Consider the following 25,092-nt stretch of genomic DNA (forward strand, 5'->3'; position numbering starts at 1 on the left):
AGTCAAGTGGGACTTAGGAAGCACTGTTGTCAATAAAACTAGTAGATGCGATGGAATTCCAGTACAGCTATTCAAAACCCTAAAGGTTGATGCTATCAAAGTATTTCACTCAATATGTCAGCAATCTGGAAGACCTAGTAGTGGCCACAGGACTGGAAAAGGTCAATCCTCAGCCCAATTCCCAAGAAGGGTAGTAATAAAGAATGTTCAACCCATCAGACAACTGCATGCTAGTAAAGCCATGCTTAAGATCTTGCATGCTAGGATTCAGCATTAGGTAAACTAAGGATTTCCAGATGTCCAAGCGGGGTTTAGAAAAGACAGAGAAACCAGAGATAAAATTGCCAACATTCACTGGATCACAGAGAAATCAAAGGAATTCCAGAAAAACATCTACCTCTGTTTAATCAACTATGCTAAAGCCTTTGATTGTATGGATCATAATAAATTGTGGAAAGCTCTTACAGTAACGGGAATATCAGACCATCTTATCTGTCTCCTGAGAAACTTGTAGGCAGGTCAAGAAGCAACAGTTAGAACCCTACATGGAACAACTGATTGATTCAGGATTGAGAAAAGAGTACCACAGGGCTGTCTGCTGTCAACCTGTTTATTTAACCTATTCACAGAGCACATCATGAGAAATGCCAGGCTGGATAAATTACAAGCTGAAATCAAGATAGATGGGAGAAACATCAACTACCTCAGATATACAGGTCATACCACTCTAATGGCAGAAAGCAAAGAGGAACTAAAGAGCCTCTCGATGAGAGTGAAGGAAGAGAATGAAGGAGTCGGTTTAAAACTGAATATTAAAAAAAACTAAGATCATGGCATCTGGCCCAGTTACTTTATGGCAAATAGAAGGAGAAAAGGTGGTAGCAGTGACAGACTTCCTCTTCTTGTGCTCTAAAATCACTGCAGATGGTGACTGCAGCCACAAAATCAGAAGATGACTTCTCAGCAGGAAAGCTCTGACAATCCCAGACAGTGTTGAAAAGCAGAGCCATTGCTCTGTCAACAAAGGTCCATACAGTTAAGGCTATGGTCTTCCCAGTGTCATGTACAGTTGTGAGAGCTGGACTGTAAAGAAGGCAGATCGCCAAAGAATTGATGCCTTTGAATTGTGATGCTGGAGAAGACTCCTGATAGTCCCTTGGGCTATAGGGAGATCAAACCAATCAATCATAAGGGAGATCAACCGTGAATACTCATTGGAAGGACTGATGCTGAAGCAGAAGCTCCAGTATTTTAGTCACTTGATGCGAACAACCGACTCATTGGAAAAGTCCCTGGTGCTGGGAAAGAATGAAGGCAGAAGGAGAAGAGGGTATTAGAGAATGAGATGGCTGGATGGCATCACCCTTGCAATGGACATGAACTTGGGCAAACTTCGGGAGATGGTGAGGGACAGGGAGGCCTGGTATGCTGCAGTCTATGGGGTCACAAAGAGTTAGACATGACTGGGTAACTGAACAACAAGAACAAAGTGATCAAAAAATGTCAGCTAATATACAGCTACTGTATAGCACAGGGAACTATGCTCAATATCTTATAATAACCTATAATGGAAAAGAATATGTAAAATAGCATATATACACACATACATATATATACATACATAAAAGTTAATCCTTTTGCTATACACCTGAAACTAACACAATATTATAAGTCAACTATACTTCAATTAAAAAAAGGATATGTCAACTGTTAGCCATATAAAGTTGCCTTTTTTCAGGTCCCTGGAAGGTTCACATCCAATATTATTATTTCAACCAATTATTATCACTGTTAACTTCCAGAAATGAACTTTCATCAGCATCAGAATCTCTAGTATTTGAACCATCATCAGGTTCCCAGGCCATCAGCCCTGTCCCATCTTTATTCCCCCTGTGTCCATCCTAGACCCTAGGATCTGCTTCATATGCTTCTTCATGAAAATAGATTTCTTATCTCCCTGAAAAAAATATTTGTTTTTCTCTTTTGCATGCCCACAGCCTGTCCTTCCCTTGAGTCCTTCACTTAGGCTTCTACTGGAGTGGGAACTTGTAAGTAATGATAAGTGCTTACATGCCTGTCCTTCCTACAGCTGTTTACCCTCTAGGACCAAGACTGTGGCTCACTTATCAAGTTATCCCCAGTCCCAAGACTGAATATTCGGGACAAGCTCAACTTGTTTGAAATGAAATTAAACTCCTGAGTAATGGATTTCTTTGCAAATAACTTATGCTGCTTCATGTGTACTGAGAAATAGCTGGTGATTGCTATCTTAACAGCTTTTGTTTGCATCTCACATTCAACATTACCACGTCTGGAAACTGTAACCCAACCAGAGGACAGCTGAGATTCTGTTCCTCTTCTATATTACCTTTGGTTACCTCAGATTACTTATCTGGGAAAAACTAACTCCCTTTCTCATAATCCTATTAAATATTCTTTCAGAATATCCCCTTATTAAAGTATATATAAACAAATAATGTAGTTATACACACATACACCCATGTAGATCATTCTTAAAACATGAACATATTCTCAAAATGTTTAAAAATTATATAGAAACCAATATGGAGAATAGCAAAAGTTTCCTTTTTATGTACTCCCAATGATATCCTCTCAATTAGAGGGGGAAAAACAATTAATGATTTGTTACCTTTCTAGAACATTTTCAGTCCCATTTACATATATATTATCTGTATGAACAATTTTAGAAGATTTTGGAAACAGAAATGGTACCCTGTTCTACATATTTTTGACAGTGTGTTTTCATTCAGTATTTTGTCCCAAGAGGTCTTCCAATGTGAGGATACATATAGGTCTCCTCTGTTCTTTTGATGCTACGTGGGCTCTGTAGTGTAAATGGAGGGTTATTTGTTTTATTCCTCCTCTACTGATGGGCATTTAGACTGTGATAACTGAACAGAATTACAAGTGATGTCCCAGTGTTCACCCTTACACATACCACTTCAAGCATACAGATGAACTATTTTCTAGGATGAATAGCTAAAGGTTCCCTCCACTTTTGAATACACCCAAGTTCTTATTTATCTAAACCATTACTGCTTCTTCTTTTGTCCCAATGATTGCTTATATTTTTGATTCAGAAAGGCAGAGAATGATGCTTATCCGCTCCCAGAAATTTAACTATCAACCTCAGAATCAAATTCACATCCCCCTTAAAGTATCCCATGCCTGTACAATAATTCACTTTCAAGTAATTCTGTGTCATTAACCCAGAACTCCTCTGCACTCAGTTTTCAGTGCTCTGCTAACCACAACCTCCCTGTAAGCATAATTCTTGATAGCTCTGTAAGTCTGATTAAGGAAGGCATAACTCCTTTAGAAGCCTGGGCAAGAAAGGCTTATGCAAAGTCCTCACTAGGTTTCAGGAAGGACACTTCCCCCATCACAAACACACACAAAAATATGGAGACAGACATGGAACTAAATATTGAAGGCAGCTGGTGCGGAGAACTTAAAGCTAAACTTTTTTTTTTTCTTCATCCAATTTTTTTCATTATCTGTTATACGACACTGAACTTTTTGCTTAAGCTATCCTTGGCAAAACTTTCTCCTTGTTCCTGTTTGAAGTCAATGTGGCAGGAGATACAGAAATAGCCAAGTTAGGTTGCTGCATTTGAAAGGTGGCTCCTAGAGTGGGACTCTGCATCCAGAGCTGCTTTATCAAGGAAACTGACCAACACACTTAGTTCTCCACGTATCTCTGCCTGTGATCAGCATATATTTAATAAGCCAGAGGCCAAGGCAGAGAGTGTAGATGGTGAAGGAAACTGTAAGGCATGCAGGATCTCTAAAAAAATATGTTTTTGTTTCAACTGAGGAGCATCATGGTTTAGCATTTGATGGTATTTGATGGGCTGCATGGCTGCCTAAGGGCTTCCCAGGTGGTGCTGTTGGTAAAGAATCCACCTGTCAATGGCAATTCACTCTAGTATTCTTGCCTGGAGAATCCCATGGACAGAGAAGTGTGGCGGGCTACAGTTCATAGGGTCGCAAGGAGTGGGACACGACTGAGCAGGCATATGCGCATGCACACACACACACACACACACACGACTGCCTACAGGCTCTGCTGCTCCTCATGGTGTTATTGTTGTCCAGTCGCTCAGTTGTGTTGGACTCTTTGAGACCCCATGAATTTCAGTACGCCAGGTTTCCCAGTCCTTCACTATCTCCCGGAAAGAAAGTGAAGTCGCTCAGTCATGTCCAACTCTTTGCGATTCCACGAACTGTAGCCTACCAAGTTCCTCCATCCATGGGATTTTCTAGGCAAGAATACTGGAGTGGGTTGCCATTTCCTTCTCCAGGGGATCTTCCCAACCCAGGGTTCAAACCTGGGTCTCCTGCATTGCAGACAAACGCTTTACCGTCTGGGAAAGCCAGACGAAACCTATCTCCCGGAGTTTGCTCAAACTCAGGCCCATTGAATCAATGATGCCATCCAATCATCTCATCCTGTCCCCCCTTCTCCTCTCGCCTTCAATCTTTCCCAGCATCAGGGTTTTTCTAATGAGTCAGTTCTTCACATCAGGTGGCCAAAGTATTGGAGTTTAAGCTTCAACATCAGTCCTTCCAATGAATATTCAGGGTTGATTACCTTTAGGATTGACCAGTTTGATCTCCTTGCTGTCCAAGGGACTCACAAGAGCCTTCTCCAATACCACAGTTCAAAAGCATCAATTCATTGGTGCTCAGCCTTCTTTAATGGTCCAATTCTCACTTCCATACATGACTACTGGAAAATCATAGCTTTGACTATATGGACCTTTGTTGGCAAAGTGATATCTCTGCTTGTTAATACACTGTCTAGGTTTGTCATAGCTTTTCTTCCTAGGAGTATCGTTTAATTTCATGGCTGCAGTCACCATCCACAGTGATTTTGGAGCCCAAGAAAATAAAGTCTGTCACTGTTTCTGTTGTTTTCCTATCTATTTGCCATGAAGTGATGGGACCAGATACTATGATCTTCATTTTTTGAATGTTAAGTTTTAAGCCAGCTTTTTCACTCTCTTCTTTCACCTTCATCAAGAGGCTCTTTAGTTCCTCTTCACTTCTGCCATAAAGGTGGTGTTATCTGCATATCTGAGGTTATTCTCCCAGTAATTTTGATTCCAGCTTGAGCTTCATTCAGCCCAGCATTTCAGGCTGGACTGACTCCGAGTCTAGTTAGCTTCAGTCACTACTACACAGATCTCTTCTACATGCAAAATGTTGGCTCCGAGAACCTACAATGCATAATGCTTCCATGAGCTCTCACTAAATATGTATCTAAAAAACAAAACTGAAACATTCTGAGTCATGTGTGAAAATTCTATATCCTTACAAGTACATAGGGTGATGGAAGTTGGAAAGAGGCAGAATTTAATGGCCCAAACACTACCTTTGATAAGATTTATAATAGTTTAAGTGTAATCCCACTATATTGGAGAAAATGGCACAAAACCTTTCCATCAAGCAGAAAGTACTTTTTTATTTTAGTAGAAAATGATAAATGCCACTATTTAAAGTGCCTTGGGATTATCTGAGTTTCTGATAGAGTGCTTTCTAAATTCAATTAGTTTAATTTGGAAATTGGAGGATGAATGGAATAGCATTCTGTTTTTGTCTAATGGAAATGGCAAAAAAAACAGGAACCCCAAAACTCAAATGCATATGCTCATATGCATATATGCACACGTGTACACACACATAAATACACAGCATATTTTATCATGCCCACCTGGCCAGTTCAGATCTTGGGACACAAATACATTTAAGAGAAAGTCAATGGCAAAACAAAAAACAAAAAAACAGTCACCCATTGAGAAGAATAGAAGTAAAAAGAGTTACAGAAAGGACAAGTAGAGAGACACAGGAGACTCCTCACTGCCCAAGAGAGTATACATTTTCAGAACAGTTGAAAAGGCTTCAAAGGAGTATTTAGAGGAATACAATTTATTAATTTTTCCACAACTACTGTCTCTGTAGAACTTCCCTGGAGCATTCCTCAGCTCTACATGATAAACCAGCCTCCCTATGCAATAATGTTCTACTCACCAAATAGAGCTTGCACAACACCATTTCCAGTGGTACCACAGATGTGTGCTTTGGCATAAAAGGGCGTAGTCGAATGCAGCCCATTTAATGAGGCTTTATAAAGGGAAAGGGTAGCATCCAATGATTATTCCTCCTGCTCCTTCCTGCTCACACCTCCAGTCTTGGGTCTAAACTGCGCCTGTTCACAGAACCAGGAGGTTAAAAAAATAATACACCTCAGGTAAAGCCATTTCAGGCAGATGAAACCCCCTGAAAGAGACAAAGAGTTCTCCTATGAATTGTAAAGCCTTATCTCTGCATTGTGCCAGCCTCGAATGAATGAGTCCAGGAAAAAGAGTAATTCTTTGTTCAATGCTTCAAAAGACAGAAGCAGGTGAGGAAGGAGACAAGGTGGGAGCGGAAAGGAGAGGAAGGAATACTCTTTGTATAAAGTAAGAACCTTTTCTTATCAGTCCAGGCATCAGTCTTTAGTTTTCTGAACACCATTCCTATATGCTCAAACTGTGCAAGGTATAATGAGGGCATGAAAGAGGATAAATCAGAGTTTGTGGTTCAGAAAATTTTACTGTTGCCAAGGAAACAAGATTCACATATATTAAAATATTAGGGATGAGGACACTGGTTTTCTATTTATTCATTCCCAATCTCACCCCACCCAACAAGGATTTGTGATTACTTATTAATACAAAAATATACACCAAAAGAAAATTATAAAATAATTGAGGAAGGAAAGCCAAAGGGAAGCTACTAGCATAAACATAATAAAACCAAGGTTAATATTAAAGAAATGCACAATATGCTGTTCAGGCTACAGGTGATTTATGTATTTGGCTTAAAGTTTTGAAAGCCTCAAGACCAGGCAGTAAGTCACACAGGACACTATATACAGAGCCAATATTGTGTTAAGAATGACAGGGCAACTGTTACCAAACCTCAATGCCCAGTGATACAACCTGGGAAGGTTTTCAAAAGTTCACTAATGAACCAGAATTTCTAGAAAAGGCAGAGAGGGAGGGAATGTTGGGAATCTGCATTTTTAAAACCTCCCTGAAGTAATTATGATGCTGTCAGCCCTCAGACTAGAAACCCCTGCTGTAGGGATTTTAGAAAGAAAAACAGAAAACAAACCTCCAAAAACTCAGATTGTAAGAATTATGGAGGATGGAGAACTCAAGCTGAGCCTCTAAGGATGAAGTCTGAAGAAGTAGAGATAAATGAAAGTCACAGAGGTGGGAGGGAGCCTAATGTGATGGAGGGGATAGCACCACCCCTGTCCCCCTGGAGTAGGTGTCAGGGGTCCTAGGACACTATTTATTCCTTAATTCATTCAGTTTTATTCAAATTACAAAGAAAATAAAGAGGCCATCTACACAACAAATAAAGGATAAAACTGAAATAGAGATGAGTGAAAATGTATATATTAATATTACTTATCTATTGCTGTGTAACAAATTGAGCAGCTTAAAAACATTTATTATCTCACAGCTTCCATGACTCGGGAATCTGACAACAACCTATCTGGGACCTTGTTCAGGTCTCACCCGAGGTTTAGAGGTGTCTTCTTAGCTCATGTGGCTGTTGGCAGAACTCATTTTCTTATATCTGTAGAATGCCTGATGACTTGCTTTTCTAAGCTCAGCAGGAAAACATAAGCTTCAAATTTCTGATCTCCAGACTTGCTCTAAGGGACTTGTCTGATTAGGTCAGGCTCACCAAAGAAAATCTCTTTTTATTAACTCAAAGTAAACTGATTAGGGACTTTAATTACATTTGCAAAAATCTCTCCACCTTTGCCATATCATGTAACCTAATCATGAGAGTGATTAGGCTCTGCCCAGGCAAAGCAGAGGGGAGGATTATTCAAGGGAATGGCTTCTTATGGCCTATGATAGAATTCTGTCTACCACAAGCTACAAAGATGAGAGGATGGAAAATTGCAAATATGCAGGATATAAGCCAAAAGACTACTTACAATTAAACATTTAAGTTTATGACTAACCACAGCAATGTGGTTGAATCATCTAAGATTCCTAGAGGTTGAAGTGTAAAGGAGAAAGGTATAGAAGCATAGTCTCCAATGAGTCTTGCAGAAATGTTGCCATGTTCTTATGCCCTGGGGAGTGTTATCTGGCCAGCACCCTATGGAATAACTTTCCTCCGGAGCATTTTTCAGGCATCCTTTGACCTCTGATAGAGCTGATCAAATGTCTCCACTTTCCTTTAGGGTGCTTATAATTGGTTCTGAGCATCCAGCACTGAGCTGTGTCAACCTGTGTTCCATACACACTCTAAAATAAACCTGTGGCTGCATCTAAACTACTCCTTTTTCTTCCGTCTACTAATACATTCTTTTTATGATCCCATTCAACTCCACTACATCCTATTAAGTTCCAAGTACCTGTCTCCCTTTATTGAGTGGCATCTGCCTTCCTTCACAGTCAGCATTGTCTTTGTAATCACTCCTGGTGACTCATATCTGGTCTCCTACCATCTGACTATCTGGTCTATGCCAATGACCACTTTTAACCTCTTGCATCTTTCAGTTTCCATAGTTTATTAATTGTGATCTAAAAAGTCCATAGATGGAAGAGGACTTGGAATCCTCCAGCTCACTTTCCTTTCCAATAAAAACCATCCATCCCATCACTGTCTAGCACCTCTAGAGACAAGAAACTATTTTATACTGTCCCAGTTTCTGTTTGTGAATTTCCAAATGACCAAAATTTATGCCTAACATTTAGGCCACACTTGCTTCTCTTTAATTTCTACCTTAAGTAGTAGTGGAAGTTAAGTAGTATTCTCTTGAGTAAATTCAAACATCACATAATCTTCACATATTATCAGTGGGAATATAAATTGGTACAACAGCCTTGGAAAACTATTGAGCAGTGTCTCCTAGATTCCCTGTGATGCAATAATCACACACACAAACACACTTAACAGATACTAAAATGTGTATGTTTGTTCACTGAGGTATATGTACTAGAATATTCATAGCAGCACTATTTGTCATGGTTCCAAACTAGAAACTACTCAAATTCCCATCAATGGTAGAAATAATATATTACGATACAGTCACACAGTGGAATACTATACAACAATGAGCATGAAAACTCTATGACTAACCACAGCAATGCGGTTGAATCACAAAAATACAATTTGAATGAAAGAAAATTATACATACTTGGGGATTCTGTTTATATAAAGTATACAAACAGACAAAATTAATCTATGTTACTGGAAGCCCTCACGCTGATTACCTGAGGGATGTGACTAGAAGGGAACTTGAGAAGGGTGTTAGTGAAGCATTGGTGATATTTTCTGGTCTAAGAACTGGTAATACAGGTGGTGGTGGTGGTGGTGTTCGTTCACTCAATCATGTCCAACTCCTTACAACCCCATCAGCTGAAGCACACCAGGCTTCCCTGTACTTCACTATTTCCCAGAGTTTGCTCAAACTCTTGTCCACTGAGTCAGTGAGGCCATCCAATCATTTCATCCTTTTCACCCCCTCTTCCTCATGCCCTCAATCTTTCCCAGCATCAGGCTCTTTTCCAATGAATCAGCTCTTCCCATCCGGTGGCCAAAGTATTGGAGTTTCAGCTTCAGTCCTTCCAACAAATATTTAGAGCTGATTTCCTTTAGGATTGACTAGCTTGATCTCCTTGCAGTCCTAGAGACTCTCAAGAGTGTTTTCCAGCATCACAATTCAAAGGCATCAATTCTTTGGCACTCAGTCTTTTTTATGGTCCAACTCTCACATCTGTACATGACTACTGGAAAAACCATAGCTTTGAATATAGGGACTTTGTCAGCAAAGTGATGTCTCTGCTTTTTAATATGCTGTCTAGGTTGGTCATAGCTTTACTTCCAAGGAGCAAGCGTCTTTCAATTTCATGGCTGCAGTCACCATCTGCAGTGATTTTGGAGCCCAAGAAAATAAAGTCTGTCACTGTTTCCCCATCTATTTGCCATGAAGTGATGGGACTGGATGCCATGATCTTCGTTTTTTGAATGTTGAGTTTTAAGCCCACCTTTTTCACTGTCCTCTTTCACCCTCATTAAGAAGCTCTTTAGTTCCTCTTCGCTTTCAGCCATTAGAGTGGTATCATCTACATATCTGAAGTTGTTGATATTTCTCCCAGCAATCTTTATTCCAGCTATGAGTCATCCACCCAGCATTTCACATGATATATTCTGCATAGAAGTTAAATAAGCAAGATGACAATATACGGTCTTGATGTACCCCTTCCTCAATTTTGAACAAGTCTGAGGTGTATTCACTTCATAAAAATATGTCAAGCAGTATACTTATGTGCACTTACCTGCATGTATATTACACTTCAAAAAAAAGTTTTAAAATCCTCCTCTTCCAAATCACCTGAGTAAATCAAATTTCTTTAGCCATTTCTTATACATATGGGTTATAGAACGTTCAAGATCCTAGTCACCAACTTATAAAACCTTTTAATTTGGCAAAGCTCTGATCATTAATTTGGAATTTAATCGTATTTGTTAGTTTAAGACATTCTGTGAATGTCCCTATGAGATTAACTCCTTTCCTCCAAAATGTTGTAAACTCCATCAGTTCAGTTCAATCACTCAGTCATGTCCAACTCCCTGCGACCCCATGAACTGCAGCATGCCAGGCCTCCCTGTCCATCACCAACTCCCAGAGTTTACCCAAATTCATGTCCATTGAGTCGGTGATACCAGCCAACCATCTCATCCTCTGTTGTCCCCTTCTCCGCCTGCCCTCAATCTTTCCCAGCATCAGCGTCTTTTCAAATGAGTCAGCTCTTCGCACAAGGTGGCCAAAGTACTGGAGTTTCAGCTTCAGCATCAGTCCTTCCAGTGAATATTCAGAACTGATTTCCTTTAGGATGAACTGGTTGGATCTGCTTGCAGTCCAAGGGACTCTCAAGAGTCTTCTCCAACACCACAGTTCAAACGCATCAATTCTTCAGTGCTCAGCTTTCTTTATAGTCCAACTCTCACATCCACACATGACTACTGGAAAAACCATAGCCTTGACTAGACAAACCTTTGTTGACAAAGTAATGTCTCTGCTTTTGAATATGCTGTCTAGGTTGGTTATAACTTTCCTTCCAAGGAGTAAGCTTTTAATTTCATGGCTGCAATCTCAATCTGCAGTGATTTTGGAGCCCCCCAAAATAAAGTTAGCCACTGTTTCCACTATTTCCCGGTCTATTTCCCATGAAGTGATGGGACTGGATGCCATGATCTTCGTTTCCTGAATGTTGAGCTTTAAGCCAACTTTTTCACTCTCTTCTTTCACTTTCATCAAGAGGCTCTTTAGTTCTTCTTCACTTTCTGCCATAAAGGTGGTGTTATCTGCATATCTGAGGTTATTGACATTTCTCCCGGCAATCTTGATTCTAGCTTGTGCTTCATCCAGCCCAACGTTTCTCATGATGTACTCTGCATATAAGTTAAACCCCATACAGACAGACATTTTTCCCTTTTGATTTTCTAGTAGCACATATATTCAAAAATCCCTGGCACGCTCAGAAAATACTCGTTTCCCCTCCTCTTTCTTACCAAGTATGGATAAAATAGATCAAATTTACAACCTAAGTATTTTCTTCCCTTTTCCTCCCAATGAAACGTTTAATACTAACTTATCCAGTGAAGTCAATGATTGCTCTCTTCCCTCAAGCTCATCTAAGGACTGATCTTTGCCCTGATTTATGAGCCCTTTTCATATGTTTCCACATGGTGAGGTGGGAACAATCACTAGGCAGACCCCTATAAAACACTGATTCAGTACTTATTCATTTCTCTTATCATCATCAACCATAAACTGACCTTATGTCTGAACCCGTTCCTTATAGTTTTTTCTTCTCAAGGAAAAAACATTGGATGATGATAAAGAAACATTCTTATTCATGTAAAGTTAGTGGCATCCTCCTTCTTTCTGGGCTAAGTAGAAGGAGAGATAAATGAGCCCTAGAACACAAACCACATCTCTGATGGAAAGGAAGAATCCTGGGTTCTCAATAATGGAATAACAACAATGCTTTTGATGTCAATAAGGATTCTGGCTGATAACTTATCTTCCCAGAGAAAATACTGCCAAGGAAATCTGCAGACATTCACATAGTGAACATTGGTTTTCTCTCTCCTCACACACTAATTTGCACACTTGGCACCTGGCATGCTTGGTTGCTGCATGAGGTTTGCACAACTTTCTTTTCCCACTTGCACAGTTTTTTCCAAAGAGAATATTTATGTGCATCAGTCACTTTCCTGGACAAATGGTAAAAAGAGTGGCCAGTTTCCTAGCCACATTCATATTCCTGTCACCCAACTGCCTTTATAACCAATGGTTCCATCTATAGAAGAACAGCTTGCCTTGGCCCAGGTTTGACTGATTGATTGATAGATATATAGATGATACACAGAGAGAGAGACAGCAGAGACAGAGAGGAGGCATAGAGAGGAGACAGAGATGAGAGAGATAGCAGAGAGAGAGAGAGAAACACCAAGAGACAGACAGCTAGATAAGGAAAAGAGAAAGAATGAACTTATAAATCTGCCAAGATTCCTACCAAGCCCGTTGAGGAGCTATCTCTAGAAAATTGCAGACACATGTCAGTTCTTTTTAAAGAACATACAAAACAGAGAAGGAAAATCTAAGAAAGCTCCTCATGCAGAAACTATTTAATCAAAGAGTAAAGACAATTATAACATCTGTTAATCTTCTTTGGAGGTTATAATTAAATGCTCTGGAGAAACACCCTTTCAGGGTGCAGTGACAAAATCACTTCGGAAAAACCAGGCTTCTTGAGATCTCAGAGGCTGCAAGGGTCTTTGTGCTTGAAGCCCAGACCGGCCCCTGCTGTGCTTGGTGGTGGGGGGTGGGGGGTGGGGGCTTGCTCCTGAGTGCTGTGCTGGATTATCTGGACTATGAATCAGATGCAAGTCACAGTATGTTAAGGAATAACAGGATCACGGCATCAGAAATGGCCTTATGACTATCTGATGATCCCCACCTTTCACTACGCAGATGAGGCCACTTGATCCCATGTCCTACAGCTGGCTGTGGAACAATCTTACCAGCAGTGTTGTTCAAGTCTCCATCCAGATTTCACCATGCTGCCTGCTCTTTTGGTTTCTCCCTTGCTTTGGCTTGGAACTTGGATGTGTTCTCTGTTTAATAGGATCAGCAATATAACGAGGCCCTAGGACATCTGAAGTTTATGGAGAGGTAGAAAACTGAAATGATTCCCTTCTCCATTGCCCGGTCCATCGCCAGTGAGAAACAATGGCCACATCGCTTCTCTACTCAGCTTTCTGGGGAGTAGGCGAGAAAGAGGAGGTAAATTAAGATAAGGAAGGAGAAAAACAAAAAGAATGAAAAAAGAGGGAGAGATGGGAAGAGAGATGATTAAGAGAGACAAAGATAGAGAAATAAGGTGGGGTAAAGAGAGAGAGGGGGACAAGAGGAAGAGAGGGGGCAGGAACAGCTAGGAAAGGTGGTCCAGAGATGTAGGAAAAGCACATCAAATTAAGATCCCACCAAAAGGAGCTGAGCACACTTTATATCCATCCAACCTTATAACCTGACTCTGCTGCTGCTGCTGCTGCTGCTAAGTCGCTTCAGTCGTGTCCGACTCTGTGTGACCCCATAGATGGCAGCCCACCAGGCTCCCCTGTCCCTGGGATTCTCCAGGCAAGAACACTGGAGTGGGTTGCCATTTCCTTCTCCAAACCTGACTCTACTGTACTTCAAATAAGCAGTTCTACCCATACAAAAGACCACGGGATTTAAGTTTTGCCAACCAAAATGCAGAAATGATAAAGCCAAGGGCATCACATAAACAGACACATAAAGGTATTGAGCAATGAAAAATATGGCCAAATAATGAGAACATAACACATGTATTCACAGCCCAGCAGGCATAGAGGAGGACAGGCTCCTTGGTACTCCTGGGGGCTGCAGATACTGGTAGGTGCCAAAATGGCAAGTGAATGGAGTTCTTGACATTTGACACTGAGATGAAATGACAAGTCCTTATGACCAGACACGTGGTGCTGACATCAGTCTCTCATTTCCCTTCAACCAGTGAACCAGTGAAGTTGCTCAGTCGTGTCTGACTCTGCGATCCCATGGATTGTAGCCTACCAGGCTCCTCCATCCATGGAATTTTCCAGGCAAGAGTACTGGAGTAGGTTGCCATTATCCTCTCCAGGGGATCTTCCCTAACCCAGGGATTGAACCCAGGTCTTCAGCATTGCAGGCAGATGCTTTACTGTCTGAGCTACCAGGGAAGCCCTTCCCTTCAACTATCACCTGCTTATAAGGGCCCATAATGTCTTCAGTGATAAGGAGCCAATAACAACGTTAACAGTCACCACATACTATGAGTCTAGTTTTGTGTGGGTGCTGGACATACTTTATCTCATTTAATCCTTACAGTGATAAGGAGGTAATATAATCTAAATATCTGGGTCAAAGTCTAACTGTGCAATTGTGAACAAACTAACCTTTTGGGACCTTGGTCTTCTCATCTATGAAATACAATTAATAGGAATCTCTATCTCAGAGGGCTATTTTGAGGATTAAATGAGACAATATAAAGCATGACAGGGCTAGACATACTGCAAGCACTTAATCACTGTTGATGTTACTACATTTTATGGACAAGGAAACTGAGCTCAAGGAAATTAAATAGTTCTCTCAAAGTCGATGGAGATCAGGTCAGAGGCTGGAACCCTCTAGGTTTTAATCCCTAGGTATCTAGGGATTAAAGCCACATGGGCATGAGCTTTAGCTACTTGTTTTGTTACTCTATTAATGGACTCCAAAGAATCCTGGTTTTTTTAGTGTACAAGGCACCCTCTCAGGGAATGGGTGTCCAGAAAGTTGCCAGCCCAAGTTGGAAAACGTAAAAGGGCACATTACTCAGCTCAAGACATCTTTCTCTTCCCATTCCCTTGTCTTCAACAATGAAGAAAGAAAAGAAATCCTGTCCATCCTCTTCTTCATTTACTCTCATATCTACAGAGCCCCCATTGACAAATGTAGTGAATATTGATACTTACCACTACTGAAACTAAACAGGTACTCACTCATTCATTGAAAGTTGGGTAAAAAGAAATGTCTTGCCTTTGTTCTCTGTGTCCACATGAATGTTAAATGTCATCAGTTGAGTTATAAAAAGGTATGTTTTCAGACGTATAAGAATAGAGAGGAGAAAGCACTAAAGTCTGAAAATTTGCTTGTATCTGCCCATGCACCAAATATCTGTTGGGCATCTACCATTTATCAGCCACTGCTTTTGATGCTCAGGCTACAATATTAGATGTGATAGACACAGGTTCTGCCTCCATGGAACAGGAAATGGTATGGGGAGACGTTCTGAATCCAATAGCTGACCGTGTGTTTAATTCCTCTGGTGACATATGCCATGCAAAGCAAGGACCTGAAGCTCTCCATACCTATAACAGACAGGGAAAACTCTCCTGAGGAAAGGCCATTTAGGCTGAGCAGGAACCGTCTCAGTGAAGCTGGGAGGGAGAGGCAGCCTTCCTCAGAAGGAGGTATTTTGGTGAGTAGGAAGAGAAGAGCTCTCTGCTAACCCAACGAATGACTCTAGACAAGTCAGCTCAAGTCCCCACAGCTCTTTGCTTCACTGCAACATGGCAATGTGAGAACTTAATAATGCTCTCCAGCATTCATGATTTCTCTAGATTCTCTTTCCCTGTGTCTGAGTCGAGGATACACTACAGAGTAGGAAGATTCTAGTCCAGGTGCAGGAAACCCATTTTGTTGAGAGTGGGCTCACTCAAATATAGGAAACATATATAAACTAGATACATTCCTAGGATAGGAGAACCATCATTTTTTCCCTCCACACTCAGCAGCCAATATCAGTTTCCCCAAAAGGCTCAGGGACCAGTGCTCGAACTCCAAAGGAATGGTCGTACATATTTTATGACTTGGCATCCGAAGTCCTGGTTTGATAGATGAGCTATATAAATGATCTGAATGCTCCAATTTTCTCTAACAATGGAAGAGTTAAGACTTCTAATTTCTCCAGACTGGAAGAAATACAAGGCACTTTAAAAAATTACCTTGGTAGTTTTACTGCTGTTAATCAGGTGTCCTAAAAACAATGGTTTCTTTCATGGTATCTGTTGCAATTGGGCTGTATGAGAAGTTTTATTCAGTTTAATAAGGCCCTCTACTGGCAATCTCCAAAAACACAGTCTCTTTCAAATTATTTTAGGTAAACTATTTAAGCTAGTACTCCCAATAATAAGGCATCTCACATTCCTGATTGTGCAAATCTGGGCTGAAAGAATGAGAAGAAAATGAGAAAGGGAAGAAATAAATGTCATTTTAAGTGGGTCATTCATTTAGATATTCATAAAATAACATTACATGAAGTATCATTTGCTTTCCTCTGATAAAGTTATTCTATATATCAAAGGTACTCAGAAACAAAGGCTATTTCTTACACTGAAATGCATTAATATTCATGCAACCATAAACCTAAATTATGAATGTTATTTACAAATGACAATAAACCAGATTATTTCAGTCTATTTATTCACATATGAGTAATTGACTATAATTAGAGCAAAAAAAAATGCTGAAGGCAGGCCTTTTAAACTGATTCTGATATGACACAAATAATAATTAACTTCTCCTGCTTGACAACTAAGCAAAAAGAAAAGAAAAGAGTATATGGTGACTTAAGAACTTATCCATAGAATAATGTTTTAAAATTAAGTTATCTTTGGCACATTCATCAAAAGGCTGTTGGAAATTTTAACTATAGATGCCTAGAAAACTTAGTGTTTTAAATGAGGCAATTAATAACTTTAGAAAAAATATTTTTAACAGAAAGGAAATTCAATAATTATTTGACTCAACAGTAAATGTTATTTATAGTCATGATAAAAATAAGCACTGAATATACATTTAACCAAAATTGTGATATAATTACATTGGAGAACAGGAGAGGTATGGGAAGTGTAACAAATATATATTGTAATCTACCATAATAGAAGGTAAACAATTTTGTATTATAACTAGATATAAAAAAGCATTATTTAAAAATATTATAGAAAAAACTGCTAAAAGAAAACCCTCTGAAAAGCAGGACTGAGGAATGGGGTTTGGAGGTCGCTCAGGACTGTCACATATATGTGTGTGTATATATATATACATATATATATACACACACACACACACACACACATGTACGTATCTTGTCATATATACAAGCACTGTTTATATATATATATATGTAAACATTTTAGTACATGCATGCTCAGTTGCTCAGTGGTGTCCACCTCAATTTTAGGACTACCATTTAATATATACCAAGTGACATTTGTGAATATAGTTATTTATATAGACCTTTTGGTTTTTACATAGTTATTTATATAGACATTTATATAGACTATTTGGTTTTCTAAATTATGAACATGTATTAATTTGATTTTTTTTTTTTTAAGTTTCTAAGAACAAGTCAGCCCTGGCAATGGAACGCACTTAGGATATATCTTTTGGATTGGCCTGGATCAGGGTTCTATGTTTCCATATTCAGTTTGTCAAATGAAGCAAGGACCCTTCTTGGAATACTTTGTCAGACACGCATCTTGACAGTAATACTCGTTCCTACATTTTAGAAATAACAGTTTTTCTTCCAACAATATGTATCTATCATATTATTATCCAAGCTTAAGTTCCAAAATGGGTTTGAGACTTTCTTCTTGAACTCAGTCCATTGGTTTCTTATAGTGCATCCAAATTCTACTCAAAGGAATCACTAATCCAGAAAGTTTATTTCTAAAAGGAGAGATCTGATTTCTTGCCCTGAAAATACCAGATTAATTTATGTAACTACTGGGAAGTACCTTGTATAATGGAGGCTTCCAAAAGGACAGGACACACTTCATTAGACAAGTATGTATTCAGGCATAGTAACTGCTGTGGGTAATGTTCTTATGTATCTGAGAGATTTATTATTTCATCTTTAAAGAAAGCACAGTTGGGAATCTAAAATTCCAAAGGCATTAAACTTTGTAGAATTAGAGAAGTAGAGAAAAATAAGGCTATAAGATATCTTGGGTTTAACTGGTTCCATTACTTGCCAGTGTTCAACCTCAATCATTCTGGTTATTTAAACAAAATACTACCACTTCCCCTGGTAAACTTTTCCAGAGACCAGCTGAATGGCCAAAGATCAATTCCAATTTTTTTTAACCTAAGTCCCCTGAATCATACTCTTGACCAAGCTGAACTCAGCCCACCAACGTTTCTACCAAGAATGCAAATAATCTTGATGTTGAGCCATAAACTCGGGCCAACCTGCAAGGGGATTCATGTCTGAGATTAAAAGAAAAATAGAAATGCCAAAGGACTGGGCACGGGCTTTGACCCTTCTGCAAAGCTATAAAATGTGAATCATCCCTTCAGTCAGCTGGCACCTAGAAGTGTTCATCTGATGTGTACCTCTTCAGTACAATCAGTGCATGGAAAGACAAGAAAAATCAAAGTTCCACCATTGGTAAAGCTCACAAGAAAGGTTCCCTTCCATATTTCCGGAGAGTCTTACCGTGAAAGGTCAAGAGTATGGGGTCAGGGTTCAGGTCCTGTCTCTGCCTCTTTTACTGCCCATGTGACCTTTGTACATTACCTCACCTTTTTGGACCTAAGTATCTTTACCTAGAAAATGAGCAAAATGATCATAATGAGATAGCACTTGGGAAGAGTTTAGAAATGTGGTACTATGGGGAAGAAAGTTTAAATCTTCTCTTAGAGTACCTATCAGACATGCATTCATACACTTTTATTTTTCATCATTTCTTGGGGACTCACTGTGTGCCAGGTGCTTAGTTAAGTATGAGATTACAAATCTGGCCACAACCTGGAGGATAAACTAGGTGGATGGGGAGGTGCCACAGGCAAAAGTATAAAGGTATTGAGGTGCTAGAGAAAATACAAGCCCAGCATGTGTAGGTAACAAAAAGCACCTCCTGGTAGGTAACACAGGAATTCCAAACCGAATCATCTGAGGAACTTTTTAACTATGCCTCAATCTGAATCCCACCTTGGAGATGTTGATTCATTAAGTCTAGGGTGGAACATGAGCACTGGTCAGGCCAACAGTGATCACAACAGTCAATCCTAAAGAAAATCAATTCTGAGTATTCACTGAAAGGACTGATGCTGAAGCTGAAGCTCCAATACTTCCGCCACCTGATGTAAAGAGCCCACTTACTGGAAAAGACCCTGATGATGGGAAAGACAGAAGGCAAAAGGAGAAGGTGGTGGCAGAGTATGAGATGGTTAGATAGCATCACTGACTCAGTGGACATGAATTTGAGCAAACTCCAGGAGACACTGAAGGATGGGGAAGCCTGGTGTGCTTCCAGTCCATGGAGTTGCAAAGGGTGGACACAACTTATCGACTGAATAACAATACTCATATGAGGTAGGCACTCTTATAGGCCACATTTTAAAGATGAAAAGCAGAAAGAGAAAACTCAAGTGAACTAACCAAGATCATACAGCTGGCCAGTGATGAAAGGAGGACTTGAGCTGGGCAGTCCGGTTCCAGAACCCAAATCCAGAATGGCTCTACCATGCTGTTCTTCAACCCCTGACAGAAGACACAGATGAATCGTCAGGTCAGGAATCTCCAGGACAGACACAGAGTACATGGGAGGGAGTGGAGAGAAATGAGGCTGGGGAGGTGGGAGCCATCACTTCAGGAATAGCCTTGTTTGCATGCTTGGGAGTCCAGTATTAGGGGCCTTCATTCACTGAAAATGCATTTCAAGCCACTCAGCACACTTACATATTTTTGTCAGCCATGTGTAGAGGCATGCGTGTTTGGTTTAGTAACAGGGATACTTAAGATTAGCAATTGAGTCCTTAACTTCTTTACTATTATATATTTAACCACCACTCTGTAACAGTGCTGTGGATATAGAAGTACTGAACCATAACCCTGGATTTTGATGGAAAGATGTATTTAACTGTGTGGCAAAGAGCTTCAGATCCCACAACAAAAATCAGCACAGGATACCATGAGGGTCCAAAGAAGAAAACCATCATTTCAACTTGAAGAATCCATGGAGGCATCCCATAGGCAGAAGTATCAGGGACAATGAAGGCCCCAGAGAAAAGAGGAACACAGGGCATTAGTGGAATCAAGTTGAGTGTTAGCATCACAGGTCCAGGCTGCAGTGAGAAAATGAGGCTAGGAGAGAGGAGGAAGACAGGTAAGGATGTATGGTCAATAAAAGAAATTTGAGAGATGTTAAGTAAAGCAGAAGCACAAAATGTCAGAGCTGAAAACCAACTTTGGTCTCTCAACGTGCAACTGATGCAAACTGCCTTATGTACTATTCCACCACCTGAAATATCTTGCTTAACTTTAGGTCATCAAATGTCAAGTAATCACAAAGTGCTCTTCGGTTCTCTAGCCAAACTAATGAGGAACATAGTTATTAAGAAACATACCCAGAGCCAAAGACAAAACAGGAATGTTCTCTCTTTACCAGACCACCTTCATCTATACACCTTCACTCAGCCAGCTCCTGCAAGAAGGCTAGTAACCACACATGGGTCCTATTTCTTCTACATCTTGGAAGAACTGAAATGTGAAATGCCTGCCAGGATGAGCATGGTTTTCTGGTTGGAGTTCTGCCACTGTCTTGCTAGGTGACTCTGGACCAATCACTTCCCCTCCTCATGCCTCAGGTTTTCTTCTATAAATGATAAGCTTTGACTAATGGTTTGGAAACTATTTTAGTAGCACACCCCCTTTTTTAAGTAAAAATTCACAGAAAGCATTGAGTTATAATACATAAAACATATCCAGTACTAACTAGTAGATACAGGATGGATAAACAACAGGGTTCTACTGTCTAAGTGCAGGGAATTATATTCAATATCCTGTGATAAACCAGACTTCCCTAGTAGTTCATTGGTTAAAACTCTGTGCTTCCAAAGCAGGGAGTGGGGTTCAAGCCCTGCATATGGAACTAGGATCCCACGTGCTGTGTAACAGTCAAAAAAGAAAAGAAAAATTATATATATATATATATATATCTGAGTCACTTCGCTGTATAGCATAAATTAACATTATAAATCAAATACACTTCAATAAAATTTAAAAAAACATGTCCAAGAGAGTGTGCTCTGATGAAAAATATTGGAGCTGACAAACATGCACAAGGAGGCTGCCCATATCAGAATTCCATTGCAAACTGTCAGATATTTTAGGAGCTTTTGGGCACTGACTTTTTACAATTCTGAGACCAGAGAAAGAGGGAAAGGCAGTGAAGGCTGTCACTGCTCTTATGGGCTGGCGACAGAGCTGCTGAACTGAGGACCAGCCAGGTCTCCGGGATCAAGTCATGGGGCTCATGTGCAGGAGGTAACAGGCTAACAGCCACTTTGCCAATCCATGTGGCAGGGCTGTCAGGACTGGATGGCAGGCATCGGCCAGAATGTGCTACTGATTATAAGGGGCTGAACCGCAGGCACTCAGATGCAAACCCTGCATCTAGAAGCAAGCAGCTGAAAGACAAACCCACGTGGCTCTGATGCAGTGCTTCCAGGTAGCGCCTGGCAGCCGTAATGAGAGGGAGCCCTGATCTAGGCTGGCGGTACACAGAGCCTACCCTTCCAATTCCCCAAAGAATGTGTTCAGAGAGTTTGATAGAGTTGGAGGAAAGTGAAAGCAAGGATGTGGGTCTCCCATCCCCACTGAGCTGAGTGTCAAAGTTTGACTTTTTCAGTAGCACCTTCATTCAGGTTCCCATCTCAGAGGACAAGTCAGAACAGCGAACATTTCTCCAGATACCTACAGGGAAGAAATCTAGATAGAAATGGTTTCCATTGCAAAACATTTGTATAGCCGTTCAAATTCCCTGAGAATGAATGAGTTTGTGCCTGTTTGGAAGGAGGGTGTAATCAAGAAGGGAAGTAGACACTGAACCCACACACATTAAAATCTATAACCACAGAAAAGATCAGAGAATAAAAACAAAAGTGTATTTTCCTTTCCAATACAGTTAATTAAAAATCAGTCTTTACAGTTTTCTACTAAAATTCCTAGGTCAAGCTAATAGTTTTCTGTATGGTTGGTTGCTTTTCATTAAAAAAAAATTTTCCAAACTCCCTGCAGAGGCAAATGAGTATCAGGAACTCAGTATCTTGTTATCAGCTACGTGCAAATTCTCTGCACCGACCCCATCAACTTCAGTGCACTGTAATTACTACTTGAAACAAATGCACACTTGTTGCGGCAGCGAGAGAGCCCAGAGAAATACATACACCTCATCTTCTCACTTTAAAAGCAAAGCAAGCCATATAAATACGAAAAACTGTTACAAGAGTTTTTAAAAAATTCCAACAGTCTTACTTGTCGTCAGCTCTGCAGTCAACACATCTCACAGCCCTGGAGACAAACACAGGAACTGCAACTCTCTCCAGTTAAACATTTCCTCCCGAGTTGATCCTCTGTTTATTTGTGAAGCCTGAAAAGGCTGGGCGCAGAGAACACGCCAGTTTTCCTGAACAGCCAAAGCAGCAGCAAAAGTTGCTACCGCGACTTCAGAGCAAGTTTGCCGAGAGTCGGCTGCTCCCCCGGCTGCGGCTCCGTGGTTGCTCTGAGCTTGTAAATACAAGCTCCGTGGACAAAGTCCCACATGACATCACTGGCAGCTGCTTATTGTTGAGTCTTTATTAACTGACTGTCAAAAAGAAAGGAGGGGGTGGGGAGCAAGAGTATCTTTTCTGCAGCAAAATCGGCATCTCCGAGCGGATTCCGGTGATGCAAGCGTAAATAATTCCATTGATTCGAATTTTCAGGAGCCTGCTTTCCCTCAGGTCAGATCCTTTCTTCTGAGAAAGGCAGAGAATCATCTCCTCCGACTGACGCTGGCTAAGCTGAAGCCATGCGGGAGCCAGTGGGCCCCTGACAAGTTGTTATCCACCTGTTTCCAGTCAGCTTCAGAGTTTGATGATTCATGAGTAAATGAATATTAGTTATGTCTTATACTGCCTAACTGTGTAACAACAACATAACAATTACTTATGTCTTATATTGCCTAACAACTTTCACTGTGATATATATGTATATACGCATATATATATATATATACACACACCTCGTTGAGTGATACGTGTGTGTGTGTGTGTGTACCTGGCTGACTTTTTTTTCCTAGATGGCTTGTCCTAGCAAAGATGAAACTCTCAGGTATACTATAAAGTTTTTCAACTTGGGGGTAGGGCTCCCTGAAATGTACACCAAATTATGCATGTGCAAATCGGAGCATTCTTTTCTGAGAAAGGCTTCTTCAGATTCCTAATCACCTTCCTACACCACTCTCATCACACCAAAATTCAAATCAATAAATCATCTCTGTCAAGTATCTCTAATTATCTCAAGAAGTACTATATGCCCCACCCACTTCCAATTTGCAAGATAAAAATGGGTGCCTCCTCTTCTATTTGCTCTCTCAAGGAGTCTCCCTTCTTCTGTGAACTGATTCTTACTGGTGGTTTTTATGGTTTTTCTCCCCCACCCTGCCCCAACCTGAGAAATCCACAAACCCTATATCACATCTCTGCCGTGAAGCTGGGACACCCTAGCCCACTGTTTTCCTTCCTTCCTCTGAACTGCTATAATGATGCTGACTATTTATATTTATTTGCTGCTTTTTATATACTGATATATTTTTAGCTTGTTTTTTAGCCATCTGTGTTTCTGTCTCCTCAAGTCACTTTGAAAGGTCTTTGAGGGCAGCCATTGTGTTATTTGTTTATACCCATACCTCCTGCCATCATGAATCTTAAGCAGAAGTGGGGGGAGGAGGACCTTGAGGGCCAAGGCAGGAACAAGGTTAGCAGAGCCCATGGAATGGGGTGTATGTTTAGATAAGCACTCTCCCTGCCCTTGGAAAATAATTAACTCGCACCCCCCATTACCATGTGAGTGGATGCTCTTTGCCACTTCCAAAAACTGTTTTTTCAAAGAGCACTGATTATTATTGACTTGGTAGGGTATTAAGGTCCCCAAATAGTTCACTTTCATGTAGGAATCCGTTAAAGATAGTGCCTATCTTATATGCTACTTACGGGTTTAAATAAACTCTATTTATGGAAAGCAAATTAGAAGTACCTAAAGATTTTTAAGTACAAACACTGACACCCAACAATTCCTCTTTTCCAAAGTGACCCCGCAAATATTCTCACAAAAGAGCCTAAGGATATAAGCTCAATAATGTTCTTTGCAACATTCTTTGTAAGCCAATAAAGTAGAGACACCATAAATATTCATTAATATGAGCAAAGATAAGTCACACAAATTGTGGTACATGTATAGTAGAAAAAAAATTTAGAAAGGGTTGAAAAAAAGTGAGCTAACAGTGCATATACTGACATGGAAAGAAGTAGGTAGCTTATTGACTAAATACAGCAAATCATTGCATATGATAGGAGGAATTATGCACATTATCAGCAGTGGTTATCCCTGCGGAATTTTTCTGTGTGGTTTGACTTTTTTTTTTTAATGAATGTGTTCCACTTTCGTTACTTAAAAAATAATAAAAGTAAATATATGATTGTGCAATTTTCAAAATAAATCATAAGGAAAAACCTAGCTATTCCTTCAACAAATGTCTGGCATATAGTAGGTGCTTAATAAAGATCTATTGATTGGTTGCAGATCTGTGACATTTCTACTAGGATACAGCAGTATGGGGGGATGGATTGGGGTAACAAAGGAGAAAAGGTACTGGGTTTTTATTCTTGATGGAATGACCAACCTCCTTTCCTTTACATTTAAGGACTAATTTGAAAACCTCTTGGACTTTGTCCATTTTAAGAAATGATTAAATTTAAGTGCTCAGAACATGAAGTGCTGACCTTTCCCTTGTGCAACTGTTGTTTGACAAATGGAGTTTTAAGGTAAGACAAGCAAGAACTGCTTTGGTTCAGTTTACTGATTGCCAGCAAGCTCTGGAGGGAAACTCAGGAAC

The 25,092-nt window shown here is 40.1% G+C and overlaps 1 protein-coding gene across 3 annotated transcripts in view; it reads right to left on the minus strand.

Annotated features, from left to right (window-relative positions):
• Positions 1-22,772, minus strand: part of NCKAP5 (NCK associated protein 5) — a 1,043,181-nt gene extending 1,020,409 nt beyond the window's left edge. For 2 of the 3 annotated variants that reach the window (XM_040228410.1, XM_040228409.1), the window contains exon 1: positions 22,473-22,771. The gene's annotated coding sequence lies outside the window, so the exon portion shown is untranslated. Of the gene's footprint in view, positions 1-22,472 lie in introns of all 3 variants that reach the window. The other variant, XM_040228411.1, reaches the window with a different exon arrangement.
• Positions 22,773-25,092: the final 2,320 nt, after the last annotated feature.

Source organism: Oryx dammah, unplaced genomic scaffold, assembly GCF_014754425.2.
Source record: "Oryx dammah isolate SB20612 unplaced genomic scaffold, SCBI_Odam_1.1 HiC_scaffold_27, whole genome shotgun sequence".
NCBI lineage: Eukaryota > Metazoa > Chordata > Mammalia > Artiodactyla > Bovidae > Oryx > Oryx dammah.